Below are 14,998 nucleotides of genomic sequence, written 5' to 3'. Positions count from 1 at the left end.
CTCACGAATTTTTATAATTAGAAAGAATCATCTACGCCTTAAAACGACTTGATATATTTGGCAGGCAATAAAAAGCAGTAAAAACGATTTGATATATTTGGCAGGCAATAAATAGCATTCAAAGTATATCCGTTTATACTCCCACCGCCGATTTTTTTCGGCAGGCAATAAAAAGCATTTGGACGCAATAAATCTAGATGCCAAATATATGCTGCATCGACATCCTAATTGCCAAGACACCTCAGCGAACGATCACTCACGCGTATCGATCAATGATGGAGCCTATCATTGGAAACGATGCACCGGCTACCCTGGCTGCCGCTGCCCCCGACCCCAATGAGGCTGCCCTCCAGCTCCACGATGATGTGGCCGACCCCCATGAGGATTTGCCTGCACCCCTGCATCTTCTGCCCCCACCAAGGCATTACGTGGAAGATGCACTCGAATATATATTCGGCTTTATGAACGGCGTTCATGATGAGCAGACACTAGAGTAAGTTATGCTATTCTATGTTTATTTTCTCTAAATAAATCTCATTAGAACTAGGTCGTACACATCAGACTCTGTTTGATATAGTAGTATGATATTGCTTGATTTGTTTTTCTTTAGATGAAATCTTACTTTATGCGGCCATCAGTACAAAATTATTTTTGTTAAATGTTTTGCAGTATTTCCGTTGAACATCAACCGTATTATTTGTTGTACAAGTGTTGAAAAACTTAATGTCGTTAGTTTATTGTACAACCATTTAATATTGTTTTTAAACAGCCAGGAAACTTGGTATAATGGTTGCTACCTAAATTTGAATGCTATTAATTTCTAGCAAATTAATATTGTTCTTATAGAGAAATTATTATTTAATTTTAGCTTTTGCTAGAAGGTGCTGCAACAAGTTTCATGCTCTATAGTTTATCAAAATATTACGTTCTGCTCGTAGCTATTAGATTATCTAGAAAATATTACCATATGAAAAAAAAATTGTTTTAAAGTACCATTCATAGTGCTAACCAGTTTTTTATATTTTTACGTGCAGCTCAATCTGGATAAGAAGCGATGCACCGTACCGGATCGAAATCAGCCTCAGAATGCTGAAAGACACACTATTTGTTACCTCAGCAAGCCTACATCCCGACTGCTTCAATCTCGCTGTTCGAAAGCTTGCGAGCGCTGAAGTAGAGAGGCATGTAGGCACCAACATGGTTGGAGGAAAACATTATTTTGACTTGCAGTTTCATGCTCAATCACGAGCTCTAAGGTATTCCTGGATGCCACAAGGGCAGCGCACCTTGACGCTGATCAACAATGCTGTTCTACAGCCCTTTCCCAGATATGATGTGTTCAACTCCACAATTGTAAGATTCTTTAATTCCTAAATTATTTTTTCTTTCCTGATAGCAATTAACCTGTGTTGACCTTCTGTAGTATCTACTTCCATTGTCTATCCCGGATTCCTCGTATGGTCTACTCGTGGTAAATCAGATGAGGAGAAGGGTTATCATATTTAATCCATCACTAGACGGACGACAAGTGGGAAATAGCACTCACAACAAAGAGATGATGAATGAGATCACTATTTTGAAGCAAGAACTCAATGAAGTGTTGCAGGCTAGGGTCCTTGGATGGAACACCGAACTCATGGATTGGCGTCATGACAACATGTCATTCAATTTTCGACGGTAATTTAATAAAAAATTTAGATGAATAAGATGCAGTATGTAGAAATCTCAAGTTTTTATTCTGTTTGTTAAGCGCTCGCCTTTGGGAGGTTAAGCCCTGGGCATTGGCCTAGCGCCTAGCTTTTGCCGTAGACGCTAAAAAATAAGCTAACATCCATGTCCTTCGGAGATAAATCAGCTTAACCGGTGAGGGGTCGAGCGGATCAGCCGATAAAACAATCGCACCCACAAACATATCTCCTACCCTACGACGATTCAACCACTCCGACGACAAAGCAACTTATTCGGGCAAGGCGTCTAGCTTCTCAAACTAGAAATCGAGCTTGACATTCCGATTCCCGATCAGTGCTGCAATCGAGGGAGGATAAGGGAGAGAGGCGGCATGATGCATCAAGGATAGAGGATGAGGGGAAGAGGCGGCATGAGTAGAGTATGCACATACTAATCTTTAGTATGTGATGGAACGGTGCGGGCACCTACTCGGCTACTTCGGCTTATGCGATTATGTGTGAGGGATGGGTGCAATTTCAGCTTGCGGACGCGATATGGAAAAGCGGGGCACCTCATGCAAGCTACTTATGTGGTTGGCCGTCCAATATAGGATCTGGACGTCGGATAGGCGAGTTCGACACGGTTTGCTAGATCAGATATCTTCATGCTTCTTGTGTGATCAGGAGTAGGACACGGTGGATCACATCCTTACAAAATGCGTCTATGCCAGACAGGTCTGGTTCGAATGCTTTTCCAAGGTAGTGATACCTCTGCAGCTGATACCCAATGGGCATGAAAAGGTGGAAGAGTGGTGGGTGGCTTCGAGTGAGAGGATGCCCAAGACACACTGAAAGGACTTCGACTCTTTTGTCATGTTGATTTGCTGGAGTATATGGAAGCAAGAATGGTAGATTTTTAGTTAGGAATAATCTGTCTAATGAGCAATAACTGGCCGGGAACATTTTCATGGAGCGCCACCTGTGGGCTCTAGCTAGAGGGAGTGGAGTTCTACATTCTTGTGAATAGTAGCCTAGGTGGGTTTTTAGAAGATGGCAGGCACGTCGTGGGCGATGCCTGCAGCCATGTAAATCTTGTACATATTGTTTGTCCCCTTCTCTAAAGCTAAGGGATGCGTTTCGCATGCTCTCGATAAAAATCAATAGTAGGAGAGCCACCATATGTCCCTGTGTTTAAGTGGGGCAGGGCAAACCATCTGGGCTTTTTTGTCACACTAAAGTTCTAAAGCCTAATCTCGTATCGTATAACTTCATACATACACGCACTGTTATACGATACGATGTATACACTCATTATTTACAGTGAACTATTTGAAGGAAATATGCCCTAGAGGCAATAATAAAGTTATTATTTATTTCCTTATAATCATGATAAATGTTTATTATTCATGCTAGAATTGTATTAACCGGAAACATAATACATGTGTGAATACATAGACAAACATAGTGTCACTAGTATGCCTCTACTTGACTAGCTCGTTAATCAAAGATGGTTATGTTTCCTAACCATGAACAATGAGTTGTTATTTGATTAACGAGGTCACATCATTAGTTGAATGATCTGATTGACATGACCCATTCCATTAGCTTAGCACCCGATCGTTTAGTATGTTGCTATTGCTTTCTTCATAACTTATACATGTTGCTATGACTATGAGATTATGCAACTCCCGTTTACCGAAGGAACACTTTGGGTGCTACCAAACGTCACAACGTAAATGGGTGATTATAAAGGAGCATTACAGGTGTCTCCAAAGGTAGATGTTGGGTTGGCGTATTTCGAGATTAGGATTTGTCACTCCGATTGTTGGAGAGGTATCTCTGGGCCCTCTCGGTAATACACATCACATAAGCCTTGCAAGCATTACAACTAATATGTTAGTTGCAAGATGATGTATTACGGAACGAGTAAAGAGACTTGCCGGTAACGAGATTGAACTAGGTATTGGATACCGACGATCGAATCTCGGGCAAGTAACATACCGATGACAAAGGGAACAACGTATGTTGTTATGCGGTCTGACCGATAAAGATCTTCGTAGAATATGTAGGAGCCAATATGGGCAACCAGGTCCCGCTATTGGTTATTGACCGGAGACGTGTCTCGGTCATGTCTACATTGTTCTCGACCCGTAGGGTCCGCACGCTTAAGGTTACGATGACAGTTACATTATGAGTTTATGCATTTTGATGTACCGAAGGAGTTCGGAGTCCCGGATGAGATCAGGGACATGACGAGGAGTCTCGAAATGGTCGAGACATAAAGATTGATATATTGAATGACTATATTCGGACACCGGAAGGGTTCCGGAAGAGTATCGGATAAAACCGGAGCACCGGGGGGTTACCGGAACCCCCGGGGGGTTAATGGGCCTTATGGGCCTAAAGTGGAGAAGTGGGAGGGGCGGCGCCCCCCTCTTTCCCTCTCTTCTCCACCAATCCTACTTGGACTAGGAAAAGGGAGGGGGGAGTCCTACTCCCGGTAGGAGTAGGACTCCTCCTGCGCCACCATAGGGCCGGCCGAACCCCTCCCCCTTGGATCCTTTATATACGGAGGCAAGGGGGCACCCTAGAACACACAAGTTGATCCACGTGATCTGTTCCTTAGCCGTGTGCGGTGCCCCCTGCCACCATATTCCTCGATAATACTGTAGCGGAGTTTAGGCGAAGCCCTGCTGCTGTAGTTCATCAAGATCGTCACCACGCCGTCGTGCTGACGGAACTCTTCCCCGACACTTTGCTGGATCGGAGTCCGGGGATCGTCATCGAGCTGAACGTGTGCTCGAACTCGGAGGTGCCGTAGTTTCGGTGCTTGATCGGTTGGATCGTGAAGACGTACGACTACTTCCTCTACGTCGTGTCATCGCTTCCGCAGTCGGTCTGCGTTGGGTACGTAGACAACACTCTCCCCCTCATTGCTATGCATCACATGATCTTGCGTGTGCGTAGGAATTTTTATGAAATTACTACGAAACCCAACAGTGGTATCAGAGCATAAGTTATTTATGTTGATGTTATATGCACGAGTAGAACACAAGTGAGTTGTGGACGATACAAGTCATACTGCCTACCAGCATGTCATACTTTGGTTCGGCGGTATTGTTGGACGAGACGACTCGGACCAACCTTACGCGTACGCTTACGCGAGACCGGTTCCCTCGACGTGCGTTGCACAGAGATGGCTTGCGGGCGACTGTCTCTCCAACTTTAGTTGAACCAAGTATGGCTACGCCCGGTCCTTGCGAAGGTTAAAACGGAGTCTATTTGACAAACAATCGTTGTGGTTTTGATGCGTAGGTGAGATTGGTTCTTACTTAAGCCCGTAGCAGCCACGTAAAACATGCAACAACAAAGTAGAGGACGTCTAACTTGTTCTTGCAGGGCATGTTGTGATGTGATATGGTCAAGGCATGATGCTGAATTTTATTGTATGAGATGATCATGTTTTGTAACCGAGTTATCGGCAACTGGCAGGAGCCATATGGTTGTCGCTTTATTGTATGCAATGCAATCGCGATGTAATGCTTTACTTTATTACTAAACGGTAGTAATAGTCGTGGAAGCATAAGATTGGCGAGACGACAACGATGCTACGATGGAGATCAAGGTGTCGCGCCGGTGACGATGGTGATCATGACGGTGCTTCGGAGATGGAGATCACAGGCACAAGATGATGATGGCCATATCATATCACTTATATTGATTGCATGTGATGTTTATCTTTTTATGCATCTTATCTTGCTTTGATTGGCAGTAGCATTATAAGATGATCTCTCACTAAATTATCAAGAAGTGTTCTCCCTGAGTATGCACCGTTGCGAAAGTTCTTCGTGCTGAGACACCACGTGATGATCGGGTGTGATAGGTTCTACGTTCAAATACAACGGGTGCAAAACAGTTGCGCACGCAGAATACTCAGGTTATACTTGACGAGCCAAGCATATACAGATATGGCCTCGAAACACGGAGACCGAAAGGTCGAGCGTGAATCATATAGTAGATATGATCAACATAATGATGTTCACCGATGAAACTACTCCATCTCACGTGATGATCGGACATGGTTTAGTTGATTTGGATCACGTGATCACTTAGAGGATTAGAGAGATGTCTATCTAAGTGGGAGTTCTTTAGTAATATGATTAATTGAACTTAAATTTATCATGAACTTAGTCCCTGATAGTATCTTGCTTGTTTATGTTGATTGTAGATAGATGGCTCGTGCTGTTGTCCCGTTGAATTTTAATGCGTTCCTTGAGAAAGCAAAGTTGAAAGATGATGGTAGCAATTACACGGACTGGGTCCGTAACTTGAGGATTATCCTCATTGCTGCACAGAAGAATTACGTCCTAGAAGCACCGCTGGGTGCCAGGCCTGCTGCTGGAGCAACACCAGATGTTATGAACGTCTGGCAGAGCAAAGCTGATGACTACTCGATAGTTCAGTGTGCTATGCTTTACGGCTTAGAATCGGGACTTCAACGACGTTTTGAACGTCATGGAGCATATGAGATGTTCCAGGAGTTGAAGTTAATATTTCAAGCAATTGCCCGAATTGAGAGATATGAAGTCTCCAATAAGTTCTATATCTGCAAGATGGAGAAGAACAGTTCTGTCAGTGAGCATATACTCAAAATGTCTGGGTATAATAATCACTTGATTCAATTGGGAGTTAATCTTCCGGATGATTGCGTCATTGACAGAATTCTCCAATCACTGCCACCAAGCTACAAGAGCTTCGTGATGAACTATAATATGCAAGGGATGAACAAGACTATTCCCGAGCTCTTCGCAATGCTGAAAGCTGCGGAGGTAGAAATCAAAAAGGAGCATCAAGTGTTGATGGTTAACAAAACCACTAGTTTCAAGAAAAAGGGCAAAGGAAAGAAGAAGGGAACTTCAAGAAGAACGGCAAGCCAGTTGCTGCTCAAGAGAAGAAACCCAAGTCTGGACCTAAGCCTGAAACTGAGTGCTTCTACTGCAAGCAGACTGGTCACTGGAAGCGGAACTGCCCCAAGTATTTGGCGGATAAGAAGGATGGCAAGGTGAACAAAGGTATATATAATATACATGTTATTGATGTGTACCTTACTAATGCTCGCAGTAGCACCTGGGTATTTGATACTGGTTTTGTTGCTAATATTTGCAACTCGAAACAGGGGCTACGGATTAAGCGAAGATTAGCTAAGGACGAGGTGACGATGCGCGTGGGAAACGGTTCCAAAGTCGATGTGATCGCGGTCGGCACACTACCTCTACATCTACCTTCGGGATTAATATTAGACCTAAATAATTGTTATTTGGTGCCAGCATTGAGCATGAACATTATATCTGGATCTTGTTTAATGCGAGATGGTTATTCATTTAAATCAGAGAATAATGGTTGTTCTATTTATATGAGTAATATCTTTTATGGACATGCACCCTTGAAGAGTGGTCTATTCTTATTGAATCTCGATAGTAGTAATACACATATTCATAATGTTGAAGCCAAAAGATGCAGAGTTGATAATGAAAGTGCAACTTATTTGTGGCACTGTCGTTTAGGTTATATCGGTATAAAGCGCATGAAGAAACTCCATACTGATGGACTTTTGGAACCACTTGATTCTGAATCACTTGGTACTTGCGAACCGTGCCTCATAGGCAAGATTACTAAAACACCGTTCTCCGGTACTATGGAGAGAGCAACAGATTTGTTGGAAATCATACATACCGATGTATGTGGTCCGATGAATATTGAGGCTCGTGGCGGATATCGTTATTTTCTCACCTTCACAGATGATTTAAGCAGATATGCATATATCTACTTAATGAAGCATAAGTCTGAAACATTTGAAAAGTTCAAAGAATTTCAAAGTGAAGTTGAAAATCATCGTAACAAGAAAATAAAGTTTCTACGATCTGATCGTGGAGGAGAATATTTGAGTTACGAGTTTGGTGTACATTTGAAAAACTGTGGAATAGTTTCGCAACTCACGCCACCCGGAACACCACAGCGTAATGGTGTATCCGAACGTCGTAATCGTACTTTACTAGATATGGTACGATCTATGATGTCTCTTACTGATATGCCGCTATCATTTTGGGGTTATGCTTTAGAGACGGCCGCATTCACGTTAAATAGGGCACCATCAAAATCCGTTGAGACGACGCCTTATGAACTATGGTTTGGCAAGAAACCAAAGTTGTCGTTTCTGAAAGTTTGGGGCTGCGATGCTTATGTGAAAAAGCTTCAACCCGATAAGCTCGAACCCAAATCGGAGAAATGTGTCTTCATAGGATATCCAAAGGAAACTATTGGATACACCTTCTATCACAGATCCGAAGGCAAGACTTTTGTTGCTAAATTCGGAAACTTTCTTGAGAAGGAGTTTCTCTCGAAAGAAGTGAGTGGGAGGAAAGTAGAACTTGACGAGGTAACTGTACCTACTCCCTTACTGGAAAGTGGTTCATCACAGAAAACTGTTTCGGTGACGCCTACACCAGTTAGTGAGGAAGCCAATGATAATGATCATGAAACTTCAGATCAAGATACTACTGAACCTCGTAGATCAACCAGAGTAAGATCCGCACCAGAGTGGTACGGTAATCCTGTTCTGGAAGTCATGCTACTAGATCATGATGAACCTACGAACTATGAAGAAGCGATGGTGAGCCCAGATTCCGCAAAGTGGCTTGAAGCCATGAAATCTGAGATGGGATCCATGTATGAGAACAAAGTATGGACTTTGGTTGACTTGCCCGATGATCGGCAAGCAATTGAGAATAAATGGATCTTTAAGAAGAAGACTGACGTTGATCGTAATGTTACTGTCTACAAAGCTCGACTTGTCGCGAAAGGTTTTCGACAAGTTCAAGGGATTGACTACGATGAGACCTTCTCACCCGTAGTGATGCTTAAGTCTGTCCAAATCATGTTAGCGATTGCCGCATTTTATGATTATGAAATTTGGCAGATGGATGTCAAAACTGCATTCCTGAATGGATTTCTGGAAGAAGAGTTGTATATGATGCAACCGGAAGGTTTTGTCGATCCAAAAGGAGCTAACAAAGTGTGCAAGCTCCAGCGATCCATTTATGGACTGGTGCAAGCATCTCGGAGTTGGAATAAACGCTTTGATAGTGTGATCAAAGCATTTGATTTTATACAGACTTTCGGAGAAGCCTGTATTTACAAGAAAGTGAGTGGGAGCTCTGTAGCATTTCTGATATTATATGTGGATGACATATTGCTGATTGGAAATGATATAGAATTTCTGGATAGCATAAAGGGATACTTGAATAAAAGTTTTTCAATGAAAGACCTCGGTGAAGCTGCTTACATATTAGCCATTAAGATCTATAGAGATAGATCAAGACGCTTAATTGGACTTTCACAAAGCACATACCTTGACAAAATTTTGAAAAAGTTCAAAATGGATCAAGCAAAGAAAGGGTTCTTGCCTGTGTTACAAGGTATGAAATTGAGTAAGACTCAATGCCGGACCACTGCAGAAGATAGAGAGAATATGAAAGATGTTCCCTATGCATCAGCCATAGGATCTATCATGTATGCAATGCTATGTACCAGACCTGATGTGTGCCTTGCTATAAGTTTAGCAGGGAGGTACCAAAGTAATCCAGGAGTGGATCATTGGACAGCGGTCAAGAACATCCTGAAATACCTGAAAAGGACTAAGGATATGTTTCTCGTATATGGAGGTGACAAAGAGCTCACCGTAAAAGGTTGCGTTGATGCAAGCTTTGACACTGATCCGGACGATTCTAAATTGCAAACCGGATACGTGTTTACATTAAACGGTGGAGCTGTCAGTTGGTGCAGTTCTAAACAAAGCGTCGTAGCGGGATCTACATGTGAAGCGGAGTACATAGCTGCTTCGGAAGCATCAAACGAAGGAGTCTGGATGAAGGAGTTCATATCCGATCTAGGTGTACCTAATGCATCGGGTCCAATGAAAATCTTTTGTGATAATACTGGTGCAATTGCCTTGGCAAAGGAATCCAGATTTCACAAAAGGACCAAACACATCAAGAGACGCTTCAACTCCATCCGGGATCGAGTCCAGGTGGGAGACATAGAGATTTGCAAGATACATACGGATCTGAATGTTGCAGACCCGTTGACTAAGCCTCTTCCATGAGCAAAACATGATCAGCACCAAGGCTCCATGGGTGTTAGAATCATTACAGTGTAATCTAGATTATTGACTCTAGTGCAAGTGGGAGACTGAAGCAAATATGCCCTAGAGGCAATAATAAAGTTATTATTTATTTCCTTATAATCATGATAAATGTTTATTATTCATGCTAGAATTGTATTAACCGGAAACATAATACATGTGTGAATACATAGACAAACATAGTGTCACTAGTATGCCTCTACTTGACTAGCTCGTTAATCAAAGATGGTTATGTTTCCTAACCATGAACAATGAGTTGTTATTTGATTAACGAGGTCACATCATTAGTTGAATGATCTGATTGACATGACCCATTCCATTAGCTTAGCACCCGATCGTTTAGTATGTTGCTATTGCTTTCTTCATAACTTATACATGTTCCTATGACTATGAGATTATGCAACTCCCGTTTACCGGAGGAACACTTTGGGTGCTACCAAACGTCACAACGTAAATGGGTGATTATAAAGGAGCATTACAGGTGTCTCCAAAGTTAGATGTTGGGTTGGCGTATTTCGAGATTAGGATTTGTCACTCCGATTGTCGGAGAGGTATCTCTGGGCCCTCTCGGTAATACACATCACATAAGCCTTGCAAGCATTACAACTAATATGTTAGTTGCAAGATGATGTATTACGGAACGAGTAAAGAGACTTGCCGGTAACGAGATTGAACTAGGTATTGGATACCGACGATCGAATCTCGGGCAAGTAACATACCGATGACAAAGGGAACAACGTATGTTGTTATGCGGTCTGACCTATAAAGATCTTCGTAGAATATGTAGGAGCCAATATGGGCATCTAGGTCCCGCTATTGGTTATTGACCGGAGACGTGTCTCGGTCATGTCTACATTGTTCTCGAACCCGTAGGGTCCGCACGCTTAAGGTTACGATGACAGTTACATTATGAGTTTATGCATTTTGATGTACCGAAGGAGTTCGGAGTCCCGGATGAGATCAGGGACATGACGAGGAGTCTCTAAATGGTCGAAACATAAAGATTGATATATTGGATGACTATATTCGGACACCGGAAGGGTTCCGGAAGAGTATCGGATAAAACCGGAGCACCGGGGGGTTACCGGAACCCCCGGGGGGTTAATGGGCCTTATGGGCCTAAAGTGGAGAAGTGGGAGGGGCGGCGCCCCCCTCTTTCCCTCTCTTCTCGACCAATCCTACTTGGACTAGGAAAAGGGGGGGGGGAGTCCTACTCCCGGTAGGAGTAGGACTCCTCCTGCGCCACCATAGGGCCGGCCGAACCCCTCCTCCTTGGATCCTTTATATATGGAGGCAAGGGGGCACCCTAGAACACACAAGTTGATCCACGTGATCTGTTCCTTAGCCGTGTGCGGTGCCCCCTGCCACCATATTCCTCGATAATACTGTAGCGGAGTTTAGGCGAAGCCCTGCTGCTGTAGTTCATCAAGATCGTCACCACGCCGTCGTGCTGACGGAACTCTTCCCCGACACTTTGCTGGATCGGAGTCCGGGGATCGTCATCGAGCTGAACGTGTGCTCGAACTCGGAGGTGCCGTAGTTTCGGTGCTTGATCGGTTGGATCGTGAAGACGTACGACTACTTCCTCTACGTCGTGTCATCGCTTCCGCAGTCGGTCTGCGTTGGGTACGTAGACAGCACTCTCCCCCTCATTGCTATGCATCACATGATCTTGCGTGTGCGTAGGAATTTTTTTGAAATTACTACGAAACCCAACACTATTTAAGTGAACAAATAAATTAATTAACATTTCATCGTTATTGTGCACGTCATTAATTTTCTTTTGCAGTAGCTAATCTTGTATCGTATAACTTCATCCATACACGCACTGTTATACGATACGACGTATACTTTAAACCAGCAATCGAACGGTCATAGGGCACATACCTTCAATTGTCACCAATCTTCAAATTCACACAGGATCCACAGTTCTCTGTCTTGCTCAAGATGTTTCTGATAAAGCAATGATTATCTTGTATGTGTTCCTGAATACCGTAGACAAAATTAGTCCCCGCCAAACTGTTTTCTTATTGACTACATAAAGTACAAGTCTGTCGCAGGATGTTCCGACAATTATTATTCGATACCAACATTTTCCAATTATATTTGGTGAGGAAGAAAATTATTATAAAGTTACCCTAAGGCAGTCACATCTCATTCTAATATAATATAATTCAAAATATAATGTGTTCAATGTATGAACTATATTAAACAGAATAGACATATGTGGTAAGTAAAATTGGAGCTAATATACAATTGGAGCAACATACCTATTTCCACTTGCTTAGGTACTGTCACTATGTAGCCCTCCACACCCCGAACAACGTCCCTTTGAAAAATGCTGGCAAAAGATTCCAATGTTTTAAATCCAAAGGAAACCATGTAGAAAGAAAAGAGACGATGAAATTGTGTTACTCATACTTTGGCAGCACGAGTGGATAAGTAAAGTTTCTCCAATCTCTGATGTAGTTTAACTTCTTACTCGTCTGTGAATGCATTATCAGAATTTAACTAGCCACCAGCCCCAAAGTGCTTAAACAATTCCTGCAACAGTATATACATGTTACAATATTGTTTTACTAATACGAAAATTGGAAAGTTATATGTTTTGATGCCACTGGCAGGGATATATATTAATTTTATTATTATTTAAGTATATACAATGTAAAATGTGTGGCCAGTTATAGCTAATCTTGGCATGCAAATCAATGATAAGTTGATTATTTAATGAATACAATAACAATTTACCTATTTAGAAAGTTATAATTATTGACATCTTTTCTAATATATTAACAGGTGGGCATTTGATCTCGAAAGGAAATAGATCTGCCCCATACAGTAATATATGGTGGGACTAGAACAAGCCATGATTTCCTACCCAGTTATCCGGCGCATGGCCTATCTATATATGTTAACCTATGCCATCCCTCCTCCCCCTCCTTTCTCTCCTTTCGCCCATCACAGATAGCAAAAGATCAAATTAGCCAGTCCTAGAGGAAAAATTTCCGTGGAGGATCAAGAAGGCGAGTTCATCTAGGTATGAAGATTTCTTGATCTGTCTCTTCTCTAAAAGTATAATAGTTATTTTATTATGATCATGTCCTATTAGGTGAGGTACAACTGAAGAAAAATAGATTCATCATATATTCTTGACTGCATAGGCAACCAAACTATTTTCGTGGCCAAGCAAACTTCCACCACAAAAACCCATCCTTGGGCAAAGATTACCAAAATAATTATTGTCATTAGATGACTCTAAGGACTTGTAGTGTCTCTAACTCATGAAGATATGGTCACATCATTGACCTCTCTTATTAGATGACTCTAATGTACAAGTGAAGATAAATAATATTATTTGGCATTAGATGCCTTATTGACTTGTAAGCACAATGCAAATTTCAGACATGAAGCTCACCACACACATGTACATATGTACTAAAAAACGAAACATGACAAAGCAGTAGACAAAGTTTTTATGGCAAACAGTAGACACTGAGTTTTGATAGCAAGCAGTAGATAAGAAGTTTTTAGGTCAAGTAGTTTTACTTATAATTTTCCTTCACAACTCTATCCCCTCACCTCACATAATTGATATATATGTCGTCCCTCAAAAAAGATTTGACATGTATGCCCAACTTGATTGTAAGTGTCCAGGATTTCCTTGTGGCACCAAAAACATAACTCAATTTATATTGAATCCAACAACACTGAAGCTAACCAAACTATTTTCAGAAACAGTACCTTCACTATCAAAAATTGGCACATCGATGAGCTTTCAACAAAGTATACTTCTAGCAACTACTCCTACTGCACAATAAAGTTTAGTCAAAATCAAAGTGAGGAAATGAGCGTATCATACCTATGTACATAAAATGCATACAGATTGTGCTGCTTTTACTTACTTTGATTGCAGTAGTTGTGTGGGTTGTTCTGCTTACTTTGCACTCCCAAGAAGCAGCCTCTCCAATAAGCATAGTCTCCAAGTTGTCTCCAAGTTCACGATCAAAAGTGCATGAAACCACAAAATACATCAACAGCATGAAGAAATTAGTTTAAGCTTAACTCCAACAAATATAGTTTTCATCTTCTAGCTGACCATATAATAGTACAATATATCACAACAAGAAGAAGCAAAAGTGACTTTATTAAACATGTTTAAACTACCTTTAGCTTATCATGGTTAAATACCATGATCCGAGTTCAGCCCAGTTTGTGTATAGTTAGCACAAATTCAATATTGGGTGGTAAGACACAAAATTGTTTCCAGAAATTGCAAGAAATATCGAACAGTGACTATTTCATGACTAAAATGACAACTTCATAACCAGATGACTATTGACATCATAGCACTGTCTGCTATTTAGTTTATTATATTTCCATAAAGTGTAGCTGGAATAAATGTGTCTCCTAAAAACATTAAGAAACCAAAATTACTAAGTAAAAAAACTGGGCCATAACTTGTGCACAAGCCCAAGACCAGCAATCATTAAAAGATTGGTGATGTTAGCTTAACTAAAACCAAAAGCAATATATAGTAGCATGCAAAAGCAGAAGGACAATACCCATGAGTTGCAACGGGGCATGCCTATTCTGTGCAACACCAATCAGTTGCAAATAAGAAGTAATTTTGACAACATGACTTATCTCCAAACTAAAATAAAATGCAGTAGTCATAATAGTCCTACGGTGATGGATAAATGAGGAAACTGACTTTGATTTCCTGCCATAATCGACTTGCACTGGCTCTATATCTACATACAAGTAACTTGAAACGTGTTGAATGCATCCGTTGCAACCCAGCCCAACATAGCTATCACTACGAAAGGATGGCACAACTTAGGACTGGGTAACATAAAGCAGGACTTTTTATCATTGGTACAAACTAAGCCACTTGTTAGTATGAAATCCAGAGAAGATGGTTTGAGAAAAGTAAAAATAATACTATAGGATTTAAGCAAGGTGCGCTATCAATTCATAAACAGTACCCAGATGCCTACTAAAATTAAACTGGATCAACAAATCATCTAGCAAAAATCCCTGAACATTACACCTTTTCATCATTCGCCAATTCAATTATGAAAAAACAATGCATCAATCAATGATATGAAATAGTAGCAGTATGCTGATGGAG

The 14,998-nt window shown here is 41.5% G+C and overlaps 1 long non-coding RNA gene across 1 annotated transcript; it reads right to left on the bottom strand.

Annotated features, from left to right (window-relative positions):
- Positions 1-11,762: 11,762 nt before the first annotated feature.
- Positions 11,763-12,387, bottom strand: LOC119366849. The gene is made up of 3 exons (XR_005176122.1): positions 12,289-12,387; positions 12,138-12,208; positions 11,763-11,852 (listed from the first exon to the last, which is right to left on the bottom strand). It is a non-coding gene; the product is annotated as an uncharacterized LOC119366849 (long non-coding RNA).
- Between the last annotated feature and the right edge of the window lie 2,611 nt (positions 12,388-14,998).

The sequence above is a fragment of the Triticum dicoccoides genome, chromosome 2B, assembly GCF_002162155.2.
Source record: "Triticum dicoccoides isolate Atlit2015 ecotype Zavitan chromosome 2B, WEW_v2.0, whole genome shotgun sequence".
NCBI classification, from domain to species: domain Eukaryota; kingdom Viridiplantae; phylum Streptophyta; class Magnoliopsida; order Poales; family Poaceae; genus Triticum; species Triticum dicoccoides.
The sequence above is the reverse complement of the archived record's forward strand: the minus strand, read 5'-3'. Positions and strand labels throughout refer to the sequence as shown.